This window comes from Canis lupus, chromosome 21, assembly GCF_048164855.1.
Source record: "Canis lupus baileyi chromosome 21, mCanLup2.hap1, whole genome shotgun sequence".
Classification (NCBI taxonomy): domain Eukaryota; kingdom Metazoa; phylum Chordata; class Mammalia; order Carnivora; family Canidae; genus Canis; species Canis lupus.
The window spans coordinates 35,383,349-35,409,412 of record NC_132858.1 but is presented as its reverse complement, the minus strand read 5'-3'; positions in this window follow the sequence as shown (position 1 = coordinate 35,409,412).

Genomic DNA, 26,064 nt, shown 5'->3' with positions numbered 1-26,064 from the left:
CTTGGCGCCACTCACATTCCTCCCTGGGCCTTAGATCCATGATATGAACTTCATAAGGGCCATCTAGCCCTAATACGTTATGAGTGTATTTAAAAATGATTTTATATACACATGTGCACACACAGTCATTGCTATACACACCATTACGTGCACACAACTTCAGTATATTTCTCGAGACCCTTACTTAACTCATTCAACTTGATGTTGACTCTACTATAGACTTTTTTCTTTTACTAGGAAATTTGTTCACTCTGTTATTCATCAAATGCATGTTAAGTAACTACAATGTACCCTGTATTGAAAGTTTAAATAATACAATGGCAAGCAAAACATGATCCCTTCCTTCATAACTAAGATTCCTTACATTGTTCCTTGATCAGTAATTCTCATGTTTGCTTATGGCATCATGCAGGTGATACATCAGATGTGTCACACAGAAAATCCCTGGAACTGCTGCCCTCTGTGCAACCTCTCTTCTTAGTTTGGGATGCATCTAGACTCTCCTTGTTATCAGTGCTAAAACAGAGGCCTGATGTCCTTGGCTGGGATCCACATAATTGAGACAGCTCAAAGAAATATGTTTGTAACTGCTGACTCTTCCCTGCTGTCCAGTGGGCCCTACTCATTACCTCCAGGTATTGCTGATTTTCCATGTTTGGGTAGCTTGTTGCAATATGACTGAGGTGATTTTTCAAATCTAACTTTCATTAAGTGTTATCACACACCAAAAATTCCTTGTGTCCCAAGAAATAATAGTTTCAGTAATCCACCTTTCAATACTTACACAGAAAACCACTTATTCCAAGGCATGTCAGGGACAGACAGATGCCTGGATCAGGAAAATTTTCTGTAATTAGTACATGCAGACTCCTGACATGGTTTGTCCTTCTGACAAGTAAGGTGTGGTGATTTCTATAATCAAGGATGCCAGGAGAATCGGTATCTAAATCAGACAGAGGGGCAAGAAAGACCTTAGCTCTTTAAGAAAACTGAAAATACTTCAGTAAGGCTGAACATCTGGAATCAACTTTACTATTCTAGACTTCAAGCAAATGGCATTTAGGGCATTGTTCAGCAAATTCCTAAATAAAACTAAATATTACTTTTTCTCATGAGAGTCAATTATTTGAGTTTCAGATTTTCATTTATTTTACAACACAGAAGCAGTAATATTCTAAGGTCATAATAATAATATATTATTTTACAAGTTTCAACATATTTTTATGTGCATATATGTACACATACACACATTGTAGTACTTAGCACTCTGTTGTTAACCTCTTTTGCAGTGCTTATCAACATACTCTGAAATCGTTATTTACTTTTCTGCTTCCCCACTGGATCCTAGGGAGGATATATAGAGTTAGTATTTGTTTAACATTTATTTCCAGTACATTCAGCTTGGTAAAATTGCTTAGCAGAATCTACTAAAGTTGAATATACATATACTCTGACTCAGATTTACTTCCAGGTTGAAAACCTAATAGAATTGCCTATGTGTACATATCAATAGATTTGCACAAGAATGTTCTCATCTAGGTAATGTTCTAATGAACTGATGTGTTTTATCCATGACAACGTACTAACAAAAATGGTAAATGAATGAAGTCTTATGATATCTCACCAAAATAGTTTTGTCTATTTAAATGATAAATCATAGTCAGGTTTATTTTATTTTTAATTTCTTTTAATGTAGAAAAGCAGGTGAATTTGAAAGGTGTTACTTTAAATGTTCAGTTTTAATCTGACAATTATCTATGATCAATCAGTTTAGTGAAGATATCCACTCTGAATTTACTTTTCAAAACAAAAACATGCAAATTATTTGTCATTTATCCCTCACCTAATGAAAATGCACTGTTTTTTGTTTTTTGTTTTTTTTTAAAGAAAACTAGGAAAGTAAATTTGATGTTTGCAAAAGCATCCTTTGTGTCTTGGCTATCACTGTAATGTAAAACTTCTGACAACATTCAAAGAAAAAAAAATCAAACAAACAAACAAACAAAAAAAAAACCCACAAACTCTTACCTTCAGTAAGAGCCAATTATTTCCTTACACAGATTTCTTAATATTTCTTTTTTTAAAAGATTTATTTATTTTGAGATAGAGAGAGAGTGCAAGTGGGGGAAGGAGCAGAGAGAGAGGGAGAGACCAAGAATCTCACACTCCCCATTGTTTGTGAGCCTGACACAGGGCTCAATCCACCAACCCTGAGATCATGACTTGAGATGAAATCAAAAGTTGGCCGCTCAGGTGATCTAGCCACCACATGATTGGATCAGGAACCCCATGATTTCTTAATGCTTCTAGTTTATTTTTCCTAATTTCATTTGTATTCCTATTTGCACATCATACTATAGTTAACCATTGAACTTCTTGACACATGGCACAGTGGACTTCAATATTTCCAATGCATGATACCTTCTGAAAGCAAATACTAAGTAAAAGACATTTTTCTCATTTATAAAACCTGATCTAAACACTTTCTATGAATAAAAGTATTTTGGTCCTACCACTTCTCACCCTTCCTATTTTTCTTAGCTTTCTATTTAGTATAGAACCTGATACATAATAAATATTTAGTAAAGGTATTGGTTGCTGTTGTTATTGCTTTTGTTTTGTTGTTAAGATAAAGTAATTTTAAAATTATTATCATTTAATGTATTATTTAAATTAAACTTTTTATTGAATGTAGCACACATATGTAAAAGTTAGCAAATAATAAGTGAAAAGTATGATAAACTGTCAAAAATAAAACGAAAAGTAAAACCTGTGTAACTCCCGCACATATCAGGAAATAGAGTATAATGGTAGCCCGAAAAAACTTAGTCATGCCTCCTTTTAGGAAAGGCCCCAAAGTCAATGATTATCCTCATTTTTAATCACCACAGACTAGATTTCTTGTTTTTGGACTTGAAAAAAAATAGAATTATGCAGTATACTCTTCTTTGTGTTTCATTTATATTATTGGACATCCTGAGACTCATTCATGGTGGCATGTATATTCATGATTCATTTGTTTTGATTTCTTTATAACATTTAGACACTTCATCAAATAAAGTATATGTATGTCAAAAGCACATTAAAAGATGTCCAGATCATTAGTTGCTAGGCAAATGCAAATTAAAAGCACAATAAGTTACCATTACACATCTATTAAATGTTAAAGTTATAAAGACTGATCATACTAGTATTGGTGAGGACGTACAACTGGAATTCTCATACATTGCTGGAAGTTAAAATGGTAACATTCATTTTGGAAAACATTTTGACACTTTCTTATACAATTAAACATAGACTTGGCCTGTGATCCAGTCATCCCACTCTTAAGAATTTATCTAAGAGTAATGAGAACATATGTACATAAAAAGGCTTATACAAGATGGGCCGTAGCAAATTTATTCATAAGAGCCTGAGAACGCAAACAACTCAAATGTCCATCAAAGAGTGAGTGGGTAAGCAAATTGTAGTATCCTCCTATAGTAGGATACTTCGAAGAATTAAAAAGGAATGAGCCATTGCTATATGCAATAACATTATTTCAACATAATTGTACTGAATGAAAGAAATCGAATGAATACATAATGTATGATTTTATTTTTATTAAGTTTTAGAAAATATGGAATAATACATAGTGAGGAAAAAATGTAACAACAGTGGTCTGAGAGTGGAAGTTGAAAAAAGTTACAAAAAGGCTGGGGGACAAAAACAGATGCAGTGAAACGCCGGGACACCTGCACCCTGATGTTTATAGCAGCAATGTCCACAATAGCCAAACTGTGGAAGGAGCCTCGGTGTCCATCGAAAGATGAGTGGATAAAGAAGATGTGGTCTACACATATAATGGGATATTACTCAGCCATTAGAAATGACAAATACCCACCATTTGCTTCGACGTGGATGGAACTGGAGGGAATTATGCTGAGTGAAATAAGTCAATCAAAGAAGGACAAACATTATATGGTCTCATTCATTTGGGAACTATAAAAAATAGTGAAAGGGAATAAAGGGGAAAGGAGAAAAAATGAGTGGGAAATATCAGAAAGGGAGACAGAACATGAGAGACTCCTAACTCTGGAAAACGAACTAGGGGTGGTGGAAGGTGAGGTGGGCGGGGGGTGAGGGTGACTGGGTGACGGGCACTGAGGGGGGCAGTTGATGGGATGAGCACTGGGTGTTATTCTATATGTTGGCAAATTGAACACCAATAAAAAAAAAAAAAGGCTGGGGGAAACTTTTGGGTGTGACGGATTTATTGATGTGGTGATAGTTCTGCAGCTGTATAATATGTTAGACCTTATCAAATGAACACTTTGAGTGTAATATGTCATATATCAACCATACTTTAAAAAATATGTTAATAGGGATCCTTGGGTGGCGCACAAGTTTAGGGCCTGCCTTTGGCCCAGGGCGCGATCCTGGAGACCCAGGATCGAATCCCACATAGGGCTCCCGGTGCATGGAGCCTGCTTCTCCCTCTGCCTATGTCTCTGCCTCTCTCTCTCTCTGTGACTATCATAAATAAATAAAATAAATAAATAAATAAAATAAATAAAGAAAATAAAATAAAAAATATGTTAAAATATTTTCCTCAAGGGGATCCTGGGAGGTTCAGTCAGTTAAGCATCCAACTCAGGATTTTGGCTCAGGCCATGATCTCAGGGTTATAAGATCAAGCCCCGGTGGGGCTCCCTGCCCAGCACAGAGTCTGCTTGAGATTCTGCTTAAGATTCTCTCTGCCTCTCCCTCCTGCTCATGTGCTCTCCTTCCCCCTCAATTAAATAAATTAATTAAATCTTTTAAAAAGTAAAATATTTTCCTCATTAATTTAATAAGTAACTTGCTGCTCAATATTAATCATGATCATTAAAAGAATAAATGAACTGAACACTGATGTTTAGTTTTCTACAATTTTGGTTAGCTTCCCATATATTTGGAAGTAATTTCACATTTTACTAGCTGAGTATGGAATCACTATGGATCTGAACAGTCCAAATGATGATAAACATAAAATTTATCCATTTTTCCCACAAATACCTTTTTGCATTTAATATTTGCTGTGAGTTAAGAGCTCCAAATGCAGCAATGAACAAATAGCTTTTCTCCTCAAGTTAAATTCTATTGAGAAATACATAAACCTGTATTTCTGCTATGGTTTATATAAAGTAAGGATGGAAATAGTGTTATAAGCAAGCATTTTGAGGGAGAGGTCCTGCCCAGAGCAAATCAAGCATAATTTCATTTCTTAGGGTAATCCAAAAAAGGAAAGTGATTCTTCTGGGCCAAGAGAATGTAGTGGGGAAAGTGAATTTGGAGGGCAAAATGAGGAAGAAGTTTAGTTAGAAATTATTATTGTGCTTGAAGAAGATACTGAGAGTCTTTGGAGGTTATGAGAGCTTCTTCTTATGCTGGGAGTGGGCTGGGGGCTTCATAACCTATATGTAGTAGAGAAAGCCAATGTGAAAGAATAGTGTAGTCTAAGAAAATTGCGTGGTGGAAAAAAAATGGGTAAGAAAGGTTAAAACCAAACTTTTGTTACAAGGCGCAAGAAAGAGAGCAAGTAAAGGGAATAAGAAAGATCAATCACAGAACTGAGGAATAAATGAGCAGAAACCAAATGGAGAGGAGAAAACACATCAGGATAAGGACATAGTGAAAATCACTAAATCCCCATTAGTTGAAGTTTGGCTAATAAAATATATTCTAATGGTGCTGCTAAAGGAAAAATGTCATACAATGACCTTTTTCTGATCAAAAGTTGGGCCAACTATATACTCCAATTTAAAAAAAATGGAGGGAGGTTATTGCTAGGGAGCTCAAAAATTAGCACTTAAAGTAAAATTGAACAACCATGCAATGCAAAAACTTGATCGATCCATGCATTCATCAGATTTTCTTTATCATCTGATTCAATTATTAGCAACTATCTGCTTATTATCCAGTATTTAAAACCTATAACATTAGAAACATTATCTTGCTAATTTTATTTTTGTACCTAAACATTTCCAGATGCTAATAAATGACTGAGAAAAATGGAAAAGTCAAATGCCAAGAAAGTTTGAATGAGCCTCAAAAGCATTTTCTAAGAAAGTTGTGCAAAGGAAAGTAACAATATTAAAACAAGAGCTAATCATTCCTGTAGTTTCAAAATCCTGAGCTGAGTAAAGGATACAAAATTTAGACTTTAAATCAAAATAATTAAAGTTGAGGTAATTTGTACTTTACTACTGAAGAACAGAGTACTTATCAACCCTCCTCCTGCCCCTGAAAAATAACAAAAGAAACCACAAGGAACTTTAAAGACAGCTCAACTTTATTATACCTTCTGGTTAGGATTTCTGATGATTTTTTCAAAGTACTCTATATAATTTTCATTTACAAATGCAGGGGGGAGAATATTCTTGAAACATCTATATTCTCTTTCATCTCAAGTTTAATTACAAAGTTTTCTTTTTCTCTGAAAAGAAACCTAATACTTTGGTATATTTTTTCAGTAATAGAAAATTAATAGTTACTATTATTAATAGTTACTGGATGATGGTTGTATATATATGCTATGACTTATTTACATATGCCATGACTTTCACCAGATATGCTAAGCAGTGTGGCTAGGATACATATTACCTCCATACTGCAGAAAATTTTGCTTGGTTTTAAAAAACCCAATGTCAGGAGGTTTGGGTTTTTTTTTTAATAAATAATTTTGCCATTCACAAAAACAAAATGATACTATCAAAATCAAATGTTTGGCCTTTTGGATATAAAAAAAATCACCATGAATTAATATTTGGATGAACTGCTTCTAGAATAAGCAATTCTATATGGTATAGATTAAACTCTCTTTGCCACAAATATGGCTTTAAAGTTGAGGTTCAGTTCTTTGAAAAACAATAAAAAAGAGAATTTGAGGCTCTGCCAAACAGTTTTTCTGCTTAGTTTTTCCAGATCTCAGAGCCTTATGAATACCTGTCTGTGTCTCCAAATGGACACAAGCCAGGCAAGAGGTGAAATAGTGTTTATGACTGTGGTTCCAATTGTTTCAGGAAACACAAAACACTGGTCTGCTGATGAGGAAGTTTCATGTTACTTGCAATTATTATAAAATATTTGTATATGAAAATAACCATTCAAACTGTTGTCCTCAGGAAATTCATCTCTCTCCATCTGTCTCTTTCCCTGTCTCATTCCTTCTGAGACTGAGTAAGATGCTACCTTTTCCATTTACATTCGATATTTCAAAATCATGTTTGAAGCTCAATGTGTGTGATTCCTTGTGAATATAAATTTTGTCCATCCATTTATCATCAAATGGGCAATCTCAAGTTTAAACCTGTTTTATCAGATTTATACTATTACATTTACTAATATGAAAGCAACAAAATGAAAACTTGGGATGCTCAGCGGTTGAGCATCTGCCTTCAGCCCAGGGCATGATCCCAGGATCCTGGGTTCGAGTCCCACATCGGGCTCCCTGCATGGAGCCTGCTTCTCCCTCGGCCTGTGTCTCTGCCTCTCTCTCTCTCTCCCTCTCTCTCCCTCCCCCTCTGTCTCTCACGAATAAATAAATAAAATCTTAAAAAAAAATAAAACTAAGTAACCAAAGCAGATCTGTGTCCAATTCCAGAGAATGATAACATACGTGTAATTATTTCAGAATGAACATTTGTAAGGCTTACTTCGTTCACAGTTATTCTCACACCAGGTAGATTGCTAGGCCCTTTAGAAATGCTGCCTGCCTGTTAAAATCTTTTACTAACCTTTGGAGTAAGTTCTTTCATGACAGCTTCAATGTAGCATCAGAAAGGATGGGACATACAATATAATCCTGGCATCACACTTTTCAGCTTTTCTCAAAGGAAAAATGGAGGGTGGTGCAGAGCAGAGGGGAGGGTAGGAGTGGGGGACAGGAGCAAGATTTTCTCTAAAAGGAGTCAACTATTTTCCTAGATTGTTGGTCTAATTTGTTGGTTGAGTTCTAGATTTCTGGGTCTAGAGAAAGAGTCAATTATATTTTCAGGACTTTTGGGGCCAGTATGCATGTATGTCACATAGTATATATGTTCACATATGCATATTCACAACATATACATATAAAGATAAATACAGGATAGATACCTGTGCACATATACTATATAGACTTCATAGTATATATAATACATACAAAAGAAAAGTTCTATCCTACATCTGTCAGGGGGATACATAAATATTGAGTTAAGTTTATTTGGTCAAGTTTAAACTTGTTTTAACCTGCTTCATGTTGTTCTTCACAGTGGCCCATGCAATTACCCCTATATTTTTGTGCCAAAGATTTAAATCTATCTTTACCATGAAACCTGCTCTGTCTCCAGCAAACACAGATCTCTCTTTCACTGAATTCTGGTATCCCATAAAATCAATGCCACAAAATTTGATATTAGTTCTTTTTTTATTTCTGCTAATTTTTATGTGTTATTCTTGACCACAGCTCATGGGGACAATCGAATAATTGGGACATGGTGGGTACTTATTAAATGTACATTTATTAAAGTTTTGGGCCCTTTTAATGACAACAAAAGATGTAAGGATAGGAACAAAGTAATTTTATGGTTATTTACTTAAAAATATATATAAGCGAAGAACACTTGCACTTTAAAGGCACAGATTTATTACAATCTATGTCTGAAATTTTAAGAAAATAGAATTTTAACTGGTATCAAAATATTAAGAATATGTACTAAAGAATAATGGAGTTATAAGATTTTATTCAGTTAAAAGATTTTATATTGAGTTATAATATTTTAATCCTTTAAAATACATATTTTATATGATATTAGAAAAATATTTTTGGCCTTAAGTAGAAGACATAAAACGGTGTAACATACTAGACATGGAGATATTTGCTCCTTATTAACTATAAATTCCAATAATGTGTTTATTACATGATGTACTAAGACAAAATTTGTCCTATTTTAGTATAGTAGATAATCTCTACTTAGTCATTACTAGCATCACTTTCTGCATTCTTCTTTGAAATTATGTATTATAATAGTTTTATCAATGTTATAACATAAAATTTCTAATCTTACTGGTCTATTTTATTTTTTAAAAAGATTTTATTTATTTATTCATTAGAGACACAGAGAGAGGCAGAGACAGAGAAGCAGGCTCCCTGTGGGGAGCCCGATGTGGGACTCCATCCCAGGACCCTGGGATCACACCCTGAGCTGAAGGCAGATGCTCAACCCTTGAGCCACTCTGGCTCCCATCTTACTGGTTTATTATCATCAACTTGTATTTTTGTAAAGATTTATTTATTTGAGAGAGAGAGAGTGTGTACTTGCATGCATGAGTAGGAGGGGCAGAGAAAGAGAAATTCTCAAGCAGACTCCCCACTGAACAGGGAGCCTGACGTGCAGCTTGACCTCATGACCCTGAGATCACCATCTGAGCCAAAACCAAGAGTCAAAACTCTTAACTGACTGTGCCACCCAGGTGCCTCAACTTGTATTGTTATAAATACCATATAGAGATTGTATTTTGTGGTCAAGTTATTTTTTTACTATGTTGATGTTAGATGTCATTTTAAATTCAGATTTTATTAAGCACCCACAAGTTTTTAGTTTTGTTATTTCCCCCTTAGAGCCATTGGTTTGGTGATTTTCCCCTGACATTGTTTTCACACTGACTTTACCCGATTAAGTCCCTTATTATTAATTCATTGACCCCCAATGGAATAACCAATAAATTAAGCTGTAATGCTAAGATAATGGTTTTATTTTGTGGTGAAATGAAAATAGAGTCTGAGTCTAAGCCAATTCTTAAGCAGTGACAGCCAAATCAAAATAAATAATTTCCCAGTGTCCAGTTTGCATATGCTCCTCTCACTAGTGGGCATGTCTCATTCAGGGTGGAACCACTAACTCCAAACATTTGAGAAGTTGGCTGGGAAGTTTATTTGTCACCAGCAATTATATGTAATAATGAAAAAACACACGTCTCTGTTGAATAGTCTGCTTATATTTCCATATTATATCATCCATTTTGTTTCTTGTTTTCTTTCATTATTTGAAACTCAAAAACAAGGAGAGCAAGGAGTAAATGGAAAATTTATAAGAGAAAAATGAATAATCTAACTTAAATCTAATAATTATAAAATTATAATAAATATATTCTTGGTATTCATTTTCTATTATCTGTAATTAATGTTCTTGAGGAAATATGCTTGTCTGGATTTTTATTTTGAGAAAGCACATGTCATATCTATATGAAACCAGTGTACACACATATTAAACACCCCACTGGGCTGCACATGGCCCCAGGGCTGAGAGAATAGATCATAACCAATGGGACTTTCACCATTTGCCAGCCTTAAGAGATACATATTGCCTCTCCCTATCTCTCCCTGTATCTACTCCCTACAATTCATTATGTCAAGAGCTCTGAAGAAAATGGCTTTTCTCTGGCAGCCAAAGAACAAATCTGCATCTCTCAATCTAGAAAATAGCTGGATCCAAATAGAGAAGCTCTGATTTTTAACCACCACCACTACCTCCATCCCTCTGTGGCTCACTTCTCTACTTGCCTTGTCTACTCTTTTCCAGCTCTGATTTTTTGATACCCATGTTCTCCATCTGTATCTCCATCTAGCTACCTTTGTCTCATAAAATTCATGATCATTTTTCTTTGTTCAACAGGACTCTACAACCTGAATCATTTCCTTTCTTTAAAGTCTCATAAGTCCTCTTATGTGGAAGACTTCGGAATTCTGTGTGAATGATCCTTGATGACCTCTGTGCAAATTACTTCAGTCACCTTCTCCCCTTGCCACACACCCTGAGAAATGTCATTCCTAGACACTGACACATCAAGTTTTTGCCTTCCTAGACCCACTTCCAGTGAAAGAAAAGTTCTAATCTCATTGAGTTTTGTCCAGAATAGTACACAGAGCACTCAGTTTCTCTTTTCTGTTTCCTGTGTTCATATGTTGACCATTTTGTACTTTATGCCTCCCATAATCATGAGTATATTGGGAAAATACCTGTCACTTACTCTGACTTGCTTTTACTGTGGTCCAGATTCTTTGCTTGAATCTGTGCGGCAAATCAAATAGGATTTGGTCTATGAACTTAGTCATTTTAGGTTGATTGGTAAAAGTATAATAAAACATACTTTGTTCTTCCACGTTACATCATGTTTATGTTAATTTGTTCTAGCTGCATATCCAGTACTATCAGTGATGTGCCCAGTTATTAGTATAATGAGATATCATTAATCTTACACAATGTCTAATCTCTCCTTCAGGAGAAACCCTGGAGGAGAGAAAATTTCCTAACTTTATTTACTTGATCTTAAAATATACACAGGGCTGCCCTGGTGGCCCAGCGGTTTAGCTCTGCCTTCCGCCCGGGGTGTGATCCTGGAGACCTGGGATCAAGTCCCACGTCAGGCTCCCTGCATGGAGCCTGCTTCTCCCTCTGCCTGTATATATATATATATACATACAGAATTACTTTCATTTCCATGATTGTCTTGTGCTTTCTTAATACAGGCTTAGCATTTTGTTGAAACCATTCACTCTTCCTACAATTCACTTTTCATTGCAAATACCATAGAGATTTCAGGTCTCAGCTGTGTCAGCATTTCTTTCAAGATAACGTTCCTATCCTTTCCATCTCCCTTTGTTATATTTTAGTGTATTCCCCAAATATCATGCATTTTTCCTCTCATGTCCTTTTTTCACATTATATTTTAAAAGACTGTTGATCTTTTCCACTGGTCTCAGAATTTAAGGTCTGGTGGGAAAGAAAGACTTTTTATTCGCATTATGTCCCCAGTTCTTTGCACAGCTTTTGACTCAATATCGTGGTTTAATAAGCATTTGTTGAATATTTAATGCACATAGTAATGTATAAAAGTTACCAAAATGCATATTCTACATTTTTATTTCATAAATGAAGTAAAACTTATACCCTAAATTATTGCTTTCATTTCAGATTTTTGCCAAAAGGGTTTCACTTCAATATTTGGAATTCTATTTTGTGAAAAAACAAAAACAGGAAAACAGGCTTGTGTTTTTTTTTTTAATTTCAGTAGGATAGTATATCATTTTAATGACTACCGTGTTTTATGAATGTATAAACTTAATCATTTAACAAAGTATTGAAATGTAATACTTGTCATGCTCTAAAATGTAACTTATAGAAAGAAATAATTCAGTTGGGTAAGTTGTGAGGATATATATTCCAAAAGAGATATTTTTAGAGATTTTATTTATTTAGTTATTCATGAGAGACCCTGAGAGAGGCAGAGACACAGGCAGAGGAAGAAGAAGCAGGCTCCACACAGGGAGCGCGATGTGGGACTCGATCCCAGGACCCCAGGATCACACCCTGAGCCGAAGGCAAATGCTCAACCACTGAGCCACCCAAGTGTCTGCCAAATAGATTTAAAAATTGTTTTTCCAAGTTTAAACTTTGCATGCTGTAGTAGACATTTTATTTGCAATGAATTTTCATTTGCTACCTTTCAACTTTATTTTTATATGGTGAAAAATCTTATTTTCAAAAGACATGTAAGTATGCATTTATTATGAAGAAAATCTACCTTTGTGATAATAAAATTTAAATTTTAAAATTTGGAATTAGATGATCCAAGCACTAACAGATCTGCTAGTTTACAAAATCACAGAGAATTATAATATTTATTTTTCCTTACTTTATCACCAGGTGATTAAAAATATTTTTTAGACTAAGGTGATTTTTTTTGAATATTTTTAATAATTCAGTAAGGAATTTCTTAAGATTTAAGTCTCTGAGTACTATCTAACATTTATTGCTGTATACTACTGCATGTTACTATATCAATCTCAGATTTTACATGTCGAAAATAGAAATAACAATTTATGATATCAGAATACCTCAGAGAATTCTGAGTAGTAAACAAGCTCTATAAGTAAAGCCCTTAATATAATGCCTGTATCATGGTAAGTGACCAAAATATTATTATTATAAAATATTACTATAATTATTTTGACATTGGAAGGTAGTTTAATGCCATTAAAATGAGATAATTTAAGCAGTTTCAGAAAAATCCTGAGTTAGCAACTAGCTAAACATTCATCCCATAATTTTTCTAATTTTAACTAGAAACATATTAATGAATCACATTCTATTCATATGAAACACACAAAAATAAAGTCAAATCAGGGCATGTTAATGTTAATGGACTCCAGGGAATATCATCATATACCAAGGTTGTATTAAGATAATTGGTATCACTCTAGGACTTGTCATCCCAATGACAAAAAATAAATAGACACATAAATAAATAAATTTCTTACATTTTAGCATAAAGGGCAGAATCCTAAAGTTAGCTACTTACAATAATAAACTCTTCATTCTTTATGAATATTTTCTATTATTAATCAAAATAAAAAGGACATGGATTGTGAATTGATTCACTGCTAAGTTATATATGTTTTCAAATGCATAGGTTATTTATGATGTGTCAATAAGATGAACTTATATGTAATGTTAATATGTAAATGCTAATAATTGAGGGTTATCTTTTATTCATGCAGGGAAAAATATCATCATTAGGTTAGTAAAAAAAGATGAAAATCCTATATCTTCCTTTTTATGAATTTAATTAGAGGAATTATTTCTCATGATTACATGATAGAGACCTTCATACATTTATAATTTAAAAGAAATTGTACTTTTCCTCTATGCTTTCTCTTAGAAGTTGTATAGTTTCAGTTATGTTTAAATCTTTTTTTAGATTAAATATTCTTTTTTTCTTTTTCTTTTTTATTTTATTCTTTTTTATAATAAATTTATTTTTTTTATTGGTGTTCAATTTGCCAACATACAGAATAACACCCAGTGCTCATCCCATCAAGTGCCCCCCTCAGTGCCCATCACCCATTCACCCCCTCCTCCCCTTCCACCACCCCTAGTTCGTTTCCCAGAGTTAAGAGTCTTTATGTTCTGTCTCCCTTTCTGATACTTCCCACACATTTCTTCTCCCTTCCCTTATATTCCCTTTCACTATTATTTATATTCCCCAAATGAATGAGAATGTAAAGATGAATGGATAAAGAAGATGTGGTTTATGTATACAATAGAATATTACTCAGCCATTTGAAATGACAAATACCCACCATTTGCTTCAACGTGGATGGAACTGGAGGGTATTATGCTGAGTGAAGTAAGTCAATTGGAGAAGGACAAACATTATATGTTTAAGTCTTTAATACATGTTGAGACAATTTTTGTACATGGTGTAAGTTAGGGGTCGAATTCCATTTCTTCTGTGTGTGCGCGCGCGCGCATGTGTGTGTGTAGATATCCAGTTTTCCCAACACTGTTTATTAAAGCAACTATCCCTTCTCCATTCTGTGTTCTTGGCACCTTTGCCAAAGATCAGTTGACCATGTATTATAGTAGTATAGTTTATTTCTGGGCTTTCCATTCTAGTACATTGGTCTATATGTTTGTGTTTCCAGTACCATACTGTTTTAGTTATTATAAATTGATAATATATATTGAAATCAAGAAGTGAGATGTCTCCTGTTTCTTCTTTCTTAAGATTTCTTTGGCTATTACATACCTTTGTCATTTTATAGGCATTTTAGGATTTTTTTTTCCAGCTTACACACACACACACACACACACACACACACACAAATACCACTGAGAGTTTGATGGGGTAATGTTGAATCTAGATCACTTTGGATACTATGAACATTTTAAGAAAATTAAATCTTCCAACCCATGAACATGGGATATCTTCTCATTTATTTGTGTCCCCTTTAATTTCTTGCCATCCCTGGGATCCCTGTGGCACCCCTGTCCCTAGTTCCCTGGGCTGTAGGCAGAGACTCCAGAGCAGGTCTCTCCTGCCACGGTGAGGGCAAGGCCCAGAGCTGTGATTGTGAGCCCGGAGGGTAGCCTGGCCCCTCTCTCCGGTTCCCTGCCCTGCCTGGGCTCCAGCTTGCTGCCCATACCAGTTGCCTATTTTGCTTCAGTGTTTGAATCTAGCACTTACATATATGTACCCATCCCCACCAAGCCCTCCTGTCTCCTACAGCCTTGACCCCTGACCCTCTTCCCATACAGTGACTTCTTCTGGGAGGAAGAGGGAGCAGGAGCTGTTAACCTTGGTTTGCACAGAGTGGGTGGGTCTTGGGGAAAGGGAGTGAGGTGCTGTGTTGCTGGGATCCCACCTTTGGTCCTTCACTTCAATGTATGATATGTATGTACAGCCCAGAGATGTTTATAAAGCCAATACAGATGGAGTTTCTGTACAAAGAAAGAAAGAAAGAAAGAAAGAAAGAAAGAAAGAAAAAAAAAAGAAAGAAAAGAAAAGAAAAGAAAAGAAAGAAAAGAAAAAGAAAAGAAAAGAGAAAGAAAAGAAAAGAAAAGAAAGAAAAGAAAAGAAAAGAAAAGAAAAGAAAAGAAAAGAAAAGAAAAGAAAAGAAAGAAAAAGTTTGTAGTCTTCAGTGTACAAGTGTTTTATCTCTTGGTTAAGTTTATTCCTAAGTATTTTATTCTTTTTGATGTTACTGTAAATGAGATTTTTTTCAATTGTCGATTTTCAATTGTATAGAAACACAACTGACTGGTTTTGACAATGACTTCTTTCATATGACACCAAAAGTACAGGCAACAAAAGCAAAATATAGATAAGTGAGACTACAGTTATTCTAGACTAGTAAATTCTAGAGATCTGCTATATAACAAGATGTTTATAGTTAAAAATACAGTATTGTGCCCTTAAAAAAGTTGTTAAGAGAGCAGGTCATGGTAAGTGTTCTTACCCATCGAGCCCCCCAAAAAGGAACGCAGGAAAACTCTGGGAGTTGCTGGATACGTCTGATCTTTTCATTGTGGTGATAGTGCCACAATGGTTTGCGTATGTCTGAATTCATCAAATTGTACACATTAAATACATGCGGTTCTTTGCATAACAATTATACTTCAATAAAGCTTTAAAAGAATAAAAATAAAATACTCCAAGGTAGTGATTCAGCAAAAAAGAAAGAAGAAAGAAAGAGAGAAAGAAGAAAAAAGAAAGAAAGAAAGAAAGAAAAAGAAAGAAAAAGAAAAGAAAGAAAGAAAGAAAGAAAGAAAGAAAGAAAGAAAGAAAGAAAAGAAAGTCTCTAGAATGTATTAGTCTAGCATAACTGAAACTTTATACCTATTGAACAATAACCCTCTTTCCACCCTTGGCAACTGTTATTGTATCCTCTGCTTCTATGAATTTGACTATTTTAGATATCTTAATATCTAAACCATGCGGTATTTGTTCTGTGACTGACTTATTTAGTATAATGTCCTCCAGGCTTATTTATATTGTTGAAAGTGGAAGGACTTCATTCTTCCCAAAAGCTGAATAATATTCCATGTATTGATACCATATTTTCTTTATCTGTTCATAAACCGGTGGACACTTGGGTTGTTTTCATATATTGGCTGTCGTGAATAGTGCTGCAATGAACATGCAATGCGAGTCTCTCATCAAGATCCTGATTTCAAATCTTTGGCTCTCCACCCAGAAGTGGGATTGTTGGATTATATGGCAGTTGTATTTTTATTTTCGGAGGCACTTCCATACTATTTTCCATTACTGCTATAAAATTTTATATTTCTACCAATCTTGTAGAAAGATTCTAATTTTACCACAACCTGGTCAAATTTTGTATTGATTTCATACTAAAAGTTAACTGTCTTAAAAAGACATTTTAAAAATCCCATACTTTTCCTACAATAGGCTTTTATTATAACTTTTAAATAATTTACTATGTCAGTTTCAAATATTTATAGTTTAGCTTTCAAAAATTGATAGTAATAAAGACTATATTTTAATTTTGCACCAAATATCAAGATAATATTATTCACATCTGTTACACAGACGATAATTTTAACAATAGACATGATGTTTTATAAATTGTATGAGTTACAGATATTTTAATAGTCTTTCTTTTCCTTAAAATAGTCAAAAAACGGTTTACTAAATTGAATTATTCCTTTGATTTGACTTCTTTAGCTATAGGATTGCACTAATAGGAGAAAGAAAAATTAATTACTGAACATTACCCTTCAAAATACATTTAAATTGCAAATATTAGGAACCTGTGATATCAGCAAGAATTTTTAAATGTGTGTTTGTGTGTTCCTTTTTTATAAAGAAACTCTCACAATTTTCAGAAGGCTTTTAGCTTTCTTCATTTTCTTTTAATAGTTGCAACACATTTAACTACCAAAAGATGCATATCCAAACTGATGCAAAATATTCCATGAAACAATTTATAAGGAAAAAGCAAGCAACCCAACAGAAAAAGGGGCAAAAGACTTGGATGACTACTTCACAAAAGAGAAAACACAGGGGGCAACAAATATATGAAAAATGTTCAATTTCATTAATAATAATAGAAGGAAATTAAAATCAAAATGAGATTCTACAGCCTCTAGGTTAAAAAAAAAAAAAAAAAGCAAGAGTCTGTCAAAATTAAGTCTTGGCAAAGACCAATGGCAACTCTCACACATGGCTAGTGGTAACAGAAATTGAAAAAATTGCTGAGAAAAACAACACACCACTACTTAGTGAAGTAAAGTATTTGTATTTACTATGAACAGATTTCCACTTCTAGTTAGAGTATCTAGAGAAATTATTTCATATATGTTCAAGAGATACTTAAAATAATGTTAATAGTGATTTTTCATCATTGCAAGAAAAAAATGCAAAAAAGAAAAATAATATCTATTATGCAAGCATCTGATCATTACTGGCCTGAGTATTACTTCATAAAGCCAATTATAAAAAGTATCACCAGTGAAAACTAATTGTTTCGTTAATTCAAGACATTAGTATATCTCAGAAATATTGTAAAAAAAATGATTTCACTTTCCTAATCTTAACTATAAAAATTCTAATTCCAATGACCAAAATAGTGAAAAGAAAATCAAAGACCTTGAATAAAATTATTAAAAATAATACTTTGAAAATTATTATTTTTTTAATTTATTTATGATAGTCACAGAGAGAAAGAGAGAGAGGCAGAGACACAGGCAGAGGGAGAAGCAGGCTCCATGCACCGGGAGCCCAACATGGGATTTGATCCTGGGTCTCCAGGATCACGCCCTGGGCCAAAGGCAGGCGCCAAACCGCTGCGCCACCCAGGGATCCCTGAAAATTATTTATTTTATACAAAATGTTAATCTGAATCAGTAATTCAAATAATATACCATAAAGGTGTTTTGTTGTTGTTGTTGTTGTTATGTTTTTTAATTAAGACATTATAATCTCAAATGTTTGAGTTCCTTTTTTTTTTTTTTTTTAAAGATTGTATTATTTGAGAGACAAGGGAAAGTGAGCAGGGGGAGGGGCAGGGGAAGAGGGACAGGCAGATTCCACACTGAGCGAGAAGCCTGACACTGGGCTCGATCCCAGGAGCCTGAAATCATGACCTGAGCTGAAGGCAGACACTTAACTGACTGAGCCACCCAAGTACTCCTCAAAAGTTTGAGTTTCTGGTAGAAAATTTTAACATGATTTATTATCATATTCCCTTAACAGGATTTATCATCAGATTCCCTACCAAACAGATTAAGTTGCTGACATTTTACAATTTTTTGTTTTGTTTTGTTTAGACAGAGTCTAAAAGTATGCAGAAAGACAATGCAGCTTTCAAATTACCTACCGACAGTCTGGTAAATCCATGCCTACCACCCCAACTGGGTCCTTAACATGTCCACCAATCCTAGAATATCTATTCAATTAGCTCTCTTATTCAATTACTATTCGATTCAGTTACTATTCGATTACTATTCAATTACTATTCGATTACTATTTAAGAAGCTCTACATCCCTCTCAAGCCTAAACAATATTTCAGTAATAATTTCCTGTCTCTTAGCCATCGATCTCACCTCCTTCCTTATGGAGAAATGAGTGTTCATTGATTGCTTCCCACCACAAAATCTGAAAATCTAGTCGTATCACTCTATCATAACATGGATTCTCCTTCTAACCAGGGTCTCTAGAGTCCATACATCTTTCTTTCTTCTCAGAATCTTTTAGTTACCAAAGATGACCTTTCTCTATCTCTGTCTTCCCTTCTCCATCTACTGTCTTATCATCGGCATTTAATCATGCTCAATTATTTTCCATGCTAAAACTTGTGACCTACTAGCTTCACCTCATATCTTCTAGCTACCACTCTGTAGATGCTGCCCACCATACAAGCAAGTCTTGTCTAGTCCTGTCTTTTCTTGTCTTTTTTCTTTCTTTTCTTTTCTCTTTTCTTTTTTCCTTTCCTTTTTTTTTTCTTTTCTTCTTCTTTCAAGTGAACTTCTTGACAGACAACTCTATTCATTTTCTCTATGTCCTCACCTACTTGGCATTTCTCAACCTAACTACCTTTCATGTCTACCACTCTGCTGAGACCTGTGCTTGCCAAAATAACCCGTGGCTTCCTAGTACCTAAGTGCCAAGGTCCCTTTTAGTGTTTATGTAACCTGGCCACTCATCAGTATTGGCTTCTCTACCACCAAGCTTCCTTGCCTTTCTTCCCTTTTAGTGAGGTGTTCTTTTTTAATTCTCCTTTGCCCCACACTGTTTTCTCTACATGCCATTTAATATTGGATTTCCTCAGGCTTCTATTTTAGGCCATCTCCTTTCCTCACTTTAAATTTTCCCTCATACTTTGAAATGTCATTTATAGGTCTGGCTGTTCATAAATTTGTCCTGGACTATTTCCTAAACAACTCTTTTGATCTCTAGACTAGGTATACAGGTACATTCAATACTGTTAGAAGACAGCCTGTCCAGCAATGAGCTCATCTTTCCAGCTAACAAAAGTATGTGCCAGCTGAATAAATAAAAATGACATTTAAATAGTTGTCCAGGTTGCATAACTTGGAATTAGTCTTTCTTCCCCTTCCTTCACTGCCAAACGAATTCAATAATTTACTGGCTCTACCAAAAAAAAAAAAAAAAAAAAAGTCTCCAGAAATTTCTCGGATTTATCACTTTATATTAGTAATATCCACCTCTATTATCTCTTAGATTCCTGTTTGATCCTTTTAAGTATCCTTTTGTATCTAGTTTTTTTTTTGTTGTTATTTGGAATTTTCTTTTCTCCAACCAATTTTCCAAAATGCAAGCAGATTTAGCTTTTTTTCAGACATGCACATCTGAAGTATCTGAGCTTTTAGAAAACTCTTCAAGGTTTCTCATCAAAGAAAAACTAAAGATGAAGAGCAAACTTTGTATTATACTCTATAAAGTTAATAAATTTCCTCTCATATCACAGTTCTCTAAAGTCAGTTCTCAATTCTTTTTTTAAAAGATTTTATTTATTTATTCATGAGAGACACAGAGAGAGAGGCAGAGACACAGGAAGAGGGAGAAGCAGGCTCCATGCAGGGAGCCCAATGCCAGACTCGAACCCAGGACTCCAAGATCACGCTTTGACCTGAAGGCAGACACTTAACCGCTGAGCCAGTCAGGTGGCCCAGTTCTTAATTCTTTAGCCATGTTTTAATTCCTCAGTTGCACCAGTTGCTTTTGATGTTAAGTGTCAGGCTATCACATGTTACCATTAATTCCTTCTGCCTACAATTATCTCAGCCATCACCAAGTTCTTCATTTAATTAATCCATTTATTATTTAAGTTTTAGCTTCAAAAAAATTTCCTCTAGGAAGACCACCATGATTATCCACACAGATTCAAATCCCCAGTTTCATGCTCTTTTTTCACATCACAAATGGACTTCAGGATAGTCCTAGAAACTCCAGAGTCATATCTTCTACTTCTTGTTTGGTACTTTTACTTCCACTTAGATAATGCATAAGCATGTAATAACAACCCCAAACCTAAACTTCTCCCAGAAACTGCTCTTCACAGTTTCTCCCACAAAATAAGTGATAATTCTATGTGTTAACAATCTTAGGATCATCCTTGAATTCTTTTCCCTTACATCACACATCAGTGGTGGTTACATCTTTATAAGAATTCCAGATCTCAGCAAAGCCTCACTGCCTCCGCCACTGTTGTCCTTACATGGATAACTGTGGTAGCTGCTGGGCTTGCTCCCTGCTTCTGCCCGTGTTCCTTCCAGTCTCTTCTCAACACAGTAAATGGAGTTGTTCTTTTAAAATCTGATTCAAAATGTTATCACTCCTCTCCTGCAGTGGAGACCCATTTGCTCTTTGACCTGAACTCTTTCCATGTGTCACCTCTCACCTTCTACTTCACTTACACAGGCTCCCTTGCCATTTCTTGAAACACACCAGCCTTTCTCCTGCTTTGGGACTTTTCTTTTCTTTTCCTTTTTTTAAAAGATATATTTATTTATTGTAGAGAGAAAGAAAGAGAGCTCGTGAGAGCAGCAGAGAGAGAAGGAGAAAATGTCAAGCAGACTGTCTGCTGAGCAGGGAGCCTGACCTGGGGCTCCATCTCCCAACCCTGATCATGACCTGAGGCAAATCAAGAGTCTGACACTTAACCGTGGAGCCACGCAGGTGCCCTGTCCTGCCTCAGAGCTTTTCATTTGCCCTTCCTCGTGCCCGGGAAACACACCTTCCAAATATCTTTATTGATTCTCTCCTTTGTCATCTTTAGGATTCAACTCATATGCTACCATTTTTGGTGTGAGTTTAAGGCACAACTCTATTCAAAACTGCACTAACCTCATTTCCAGACTGCCTATTCACCTGTTAGCCTTACTGTTGTCCTCTTTAGTACTTACCGCCCTTTGATAAGGTTTACATTCTTTTTTTTTTTTTTTTTTTACTTTCTCTCCTGCTATGAGAATGTAATAGGAAAAGGGTTTGTGTCAGCTTTGCTGTTTTCCTATAGCAAGACAGTATTTTACAGCTAATATGAATATAGTAAATATTATTGACTTAATGAATAAGTTATATTGAAATGTTACATTTGACCTGTTATCTAGTATAGAATTAAGCATTTCAGAGTCAAGAAAACTATCAGTTGTTGTTTTATTAAGAGGTTGATATAAGAAATAATTAATGAAGTACCCAAAGATTTATGTACTATATTAGTATATAGTTTATTATTAGATACAGTAATACTTTTCCTTCATAATAGGAAGGGGAAATATGAAAAAAAGATTTGAGGTTGAGGGGTAGGCGTTTATAGAATCTCCTTGTGGCAGCTTTAATTTTCTCTGTGAAGTAAGAGGAGAGGTCAAGTAATTTAGTGTAAGATTCGAGGTAAATGGGTACTAGTTGTAACTATAATAATGATCAATGTGTGATCAGTGTTGGCCAAGTTGTGAGTGATATTAGGAAAATAGTAATGAAAATGCTAATAGAAGTCTTCCAAGCTGGCTAGAAAGAGATGTAAAAGTGAGAGGAGTCATAGATAAATTAAGGAGTGTTAGGGTTAGTAAGTGTCTTGATAAATTCTGACCACGAACATTTAGAAATTACCGATAGAGGAAGAATAAGAGGTGAAGTCCAAAAATGTATTGGTTTGTGATTTCGCATGTGGAATAATTCATGTTGATTTTGCATGGCTGTTAGAGGAGGCTCTGAAAGGAAAGAATGCACTTTTGGAGACAAGCAGTGTTTTAATAAATGGCCACTCAACAACATTTATTTAATACTTAGCATGCTAGGTACCGAAGAGAGAGAGAAAAAAAAGATATGGTCTTTCCTATAAAATAACTTTTTCATTTAATGAGTGATAGAAGTAAATGCACACATAATTTAAAATGCAATAAAACACAACTCGCAATAGAAGAAATTTCTCTGGATATAACCAGGTTAGCAAAAGCAAAGGATGAATAACCTCAAAAACTTCTGATACTACAAGTCTTGCCAAACCAGATTACCAAAACAGAGTAACCAATTCTACTAAGTAGAATTCCTAGGAAATTAACGTAAAATTAAAAAATTAGAGACTATTCAACACCTGATGAAGTTACTTAAGTATAAAATGATATGAGATATAAATGATATTTATTTTTTTACTCTTTATAATGCAAAACATAAATTATGTGATATAAATAACAAGACCAACATGGTATTAGTTAAAGTTCTCTTTTTAAAAGCATTCCTCTAATGTACCTGATTTTTCAACTCAACAAATAGATTTTTGCGTATACCTCTAAATAACTAAAATTATGTCAGTTTAAATATGAATTTATTTGAAGTTTAAAATCCATCAGCATTAAGGCAGACATTGAGTGTTGATATTAAATAAATTCTGTAATTTGATTTTTTTCCTCCGGAACTTTCAATACAATGACTAAAATGGTTTTATAGTACTTCTTATAATGTATATAGTTAGATGGGAGACTATGCCAAATGGAAGGATCATTTATTCAAATATAATGAGGATATGCAAATATTTGTGGAAACTTTGCTTTTATTATTTTAAAAATACAGACATTCATAATATTATAATAGAGACAGTTGCTAACAATACAGCTCTAGTGACAACTTATATTCAAGACAGGAAAGCTTACAATGGCAACTAGTGAAGTCTTGTTTCATTCTCTGAGATGTGTCCTGCCAGCTTTCTTCTGTACCAGCTGCTGTACAACATTGTAAACCACATGCTCTTGGAGCCGCAATATGTCTGTAGGGTGCACAGTAGTAGAACTGATATCTGTAAAATTAAAAATTTAGTGGTTTCTTGGCCTGCAGAACTTCAAATTCATTAAAAAGACAAAATTACTGATCAAATATTTTTATTACATAAAGAGCTTTAAATTATTGAAATATCTTATTGGCATTACCAAAGTGTGGTAAAACATTAAATGGAGGCATGTGTTGAGTCTTCTTTTATTTGCTCTGTCATGAGTTGTTACACCTGTGAAAAAAATGTGGAGTCAGTCCCCACTTAGTAGCAAGGAGGGCAATACAGATAGTGCTCAGAAAATTTGACTGGTTCAACCTCATACAAACTTAAAACAAAAAAACAGAGCTGTTAAGGAAAAGCAAATCTAAAGGCATTAAGCACCAGATATGTGAAATATTGCTTTTCATGAATCTGGGCCATGAAAAAAAGCCTTTGTCAGTATTTTAAGTTTTCCATTCTGTCTCGGGTCAAGCAGCTATGAAAATATCCCATATAACAATATCCCATGTAACATTATCAAAGGAGATAAACTTTAAAGAGATTTAGAAAGACAAAGGCATGAATTATATTTAAAGTAAATCTCTAGTAAAGAACTTAGTATTTGATGTTTCTATTGTTTAGTATCAATTGCAATTTAAATGCAGAAACTTAACAGATATCTAAATGTTTTCTTTGACACTGTTAACTAAAAATATATTCTCATAAAAGAGTCCAGGTGACATTTATGGTTGTTATTTCCATGTAAATAATGATAATCTTGGGCTAAATTCCAAGCTGGAAAAGTATGTGGACTTTTACAATGGAACCTAACAAGGAAGGGAAAAAGAGTAACAGCAGTGGGGCTGTTTTTCAAATTAAAGTTCTATGCTTTTAATCTCTTTTCCTATACAAGGAAGAGAAATATTTTGTTTATGTGCCATACCAACAAGACTCAAACCAACTGAATGATACAACAAAGTCAACTCATTCAGATCTGATCCAGTAAAAACAAGACTGAGTAAAGTATTTCATGTTAAGTTTGGAAAATATTACCACCAAACTGGATAGGTTCCTGAAACCCCCGCCCATTTTCTCATCTGGCACTGTGGTCAGAAACTGTTCCAAGTGTAGCACTCAATCCCACCAGCCCACCAACTTTTCAAAAACCACACTTTCTAAATTGCTTCTCATGAATGAGAAAAGAACCAGACATTTCGTCAATGCATTTGCCATCAGGACAACTTCATGTTTTTATTTTTATCTATTTACCATCTTCAGTTTTGTCTAAAACTTAGTTCTACCTGCATGTTTCTCTCCCTTTTTTATCCCATCTGTAAAATTGTTTAAATACTCCATACACAGGAGGTTAAGTTTTAATCTGAATACTTATTATCAATGTCTTTGCAAAAATGTCACGGGACAGTCCATTTTCACTGGTTTAGAGTATATAAACTTTTTAAGCTTCTTGGCCTTTGCACTGGCATTTATTTATAACTAGGTTGCCATATATTCAACTATTCCTTTTATTTGCTTAATAAAAACACTTAGAATAGATTAATTGAATAAAATGTTAAAGCAAAAAACATGTCTAGCAACTAAAGTGTCACCAATTGTAGACAACTGATTAGGTACAGAATGGATCTTTATAATGAAATGTATTAACTTTGATTTAAGCAATATTTAAAACCATAAATTTGTTGACTGGACTACTGAATTCCGTTTTCCTTTGTTCTAAACAGTTAAACAGTTCAACATTTTGGGAGGAGATGAGGGCCAATGGTGAAAACATTTTAGAGCTGACAGTTGTGTGCCATATGCCCGGATTCTTTCACAAATGGAACGGTATTTAAATTCAAAATCAGTTTGAACACAATGCTGTTATTTTTAACATACCCATTTAAATATTAACTTGTGAATATTGGGGGAAAAAGAAACTAATGGAATATATTTGTCTTCCTCAGACTTCGACCAAACCTGTGTTGGTCTTATCCAGAATAATTTTAGCAATTAGAAGCAAAATACCCAAAATCATTTAGACTGCTCCTCCTACCTTACCCCCAATGTCAAATAGTTCTCCTTTTTATTTTTATTTTATTTCCTAACATTTCTTAGTGCATCTTCACCATCATTCAGGACCTCAATCTCGTTCCCCATACAAATTGCCTGCAGGACTGCTGCAGGGCACATTGCAGACTTTGAGAATGGTGCCCCCCCGTGGACATGCAATGATCATAATTCCAACAATAATTGCTGGTGCCTGTACTCTGCTCTTACTCATTCCACAAGTATCTTCTAATCCTCCATTAGAATTTATTTTTTATGTGAAAATTGATTTATGGCATCCCCAGTGTATATCTCTCATGACTTTTTCTATAATTCTCTTCACCATCTATTGATTTGCCAATCTCTTTCACTGAGCGCATTTTGTGCTGTGGCCTTACCAAACTATTTTGAGTCCTCCAAACATGTTTCTTGCCTCTATAGTCCATGTTAC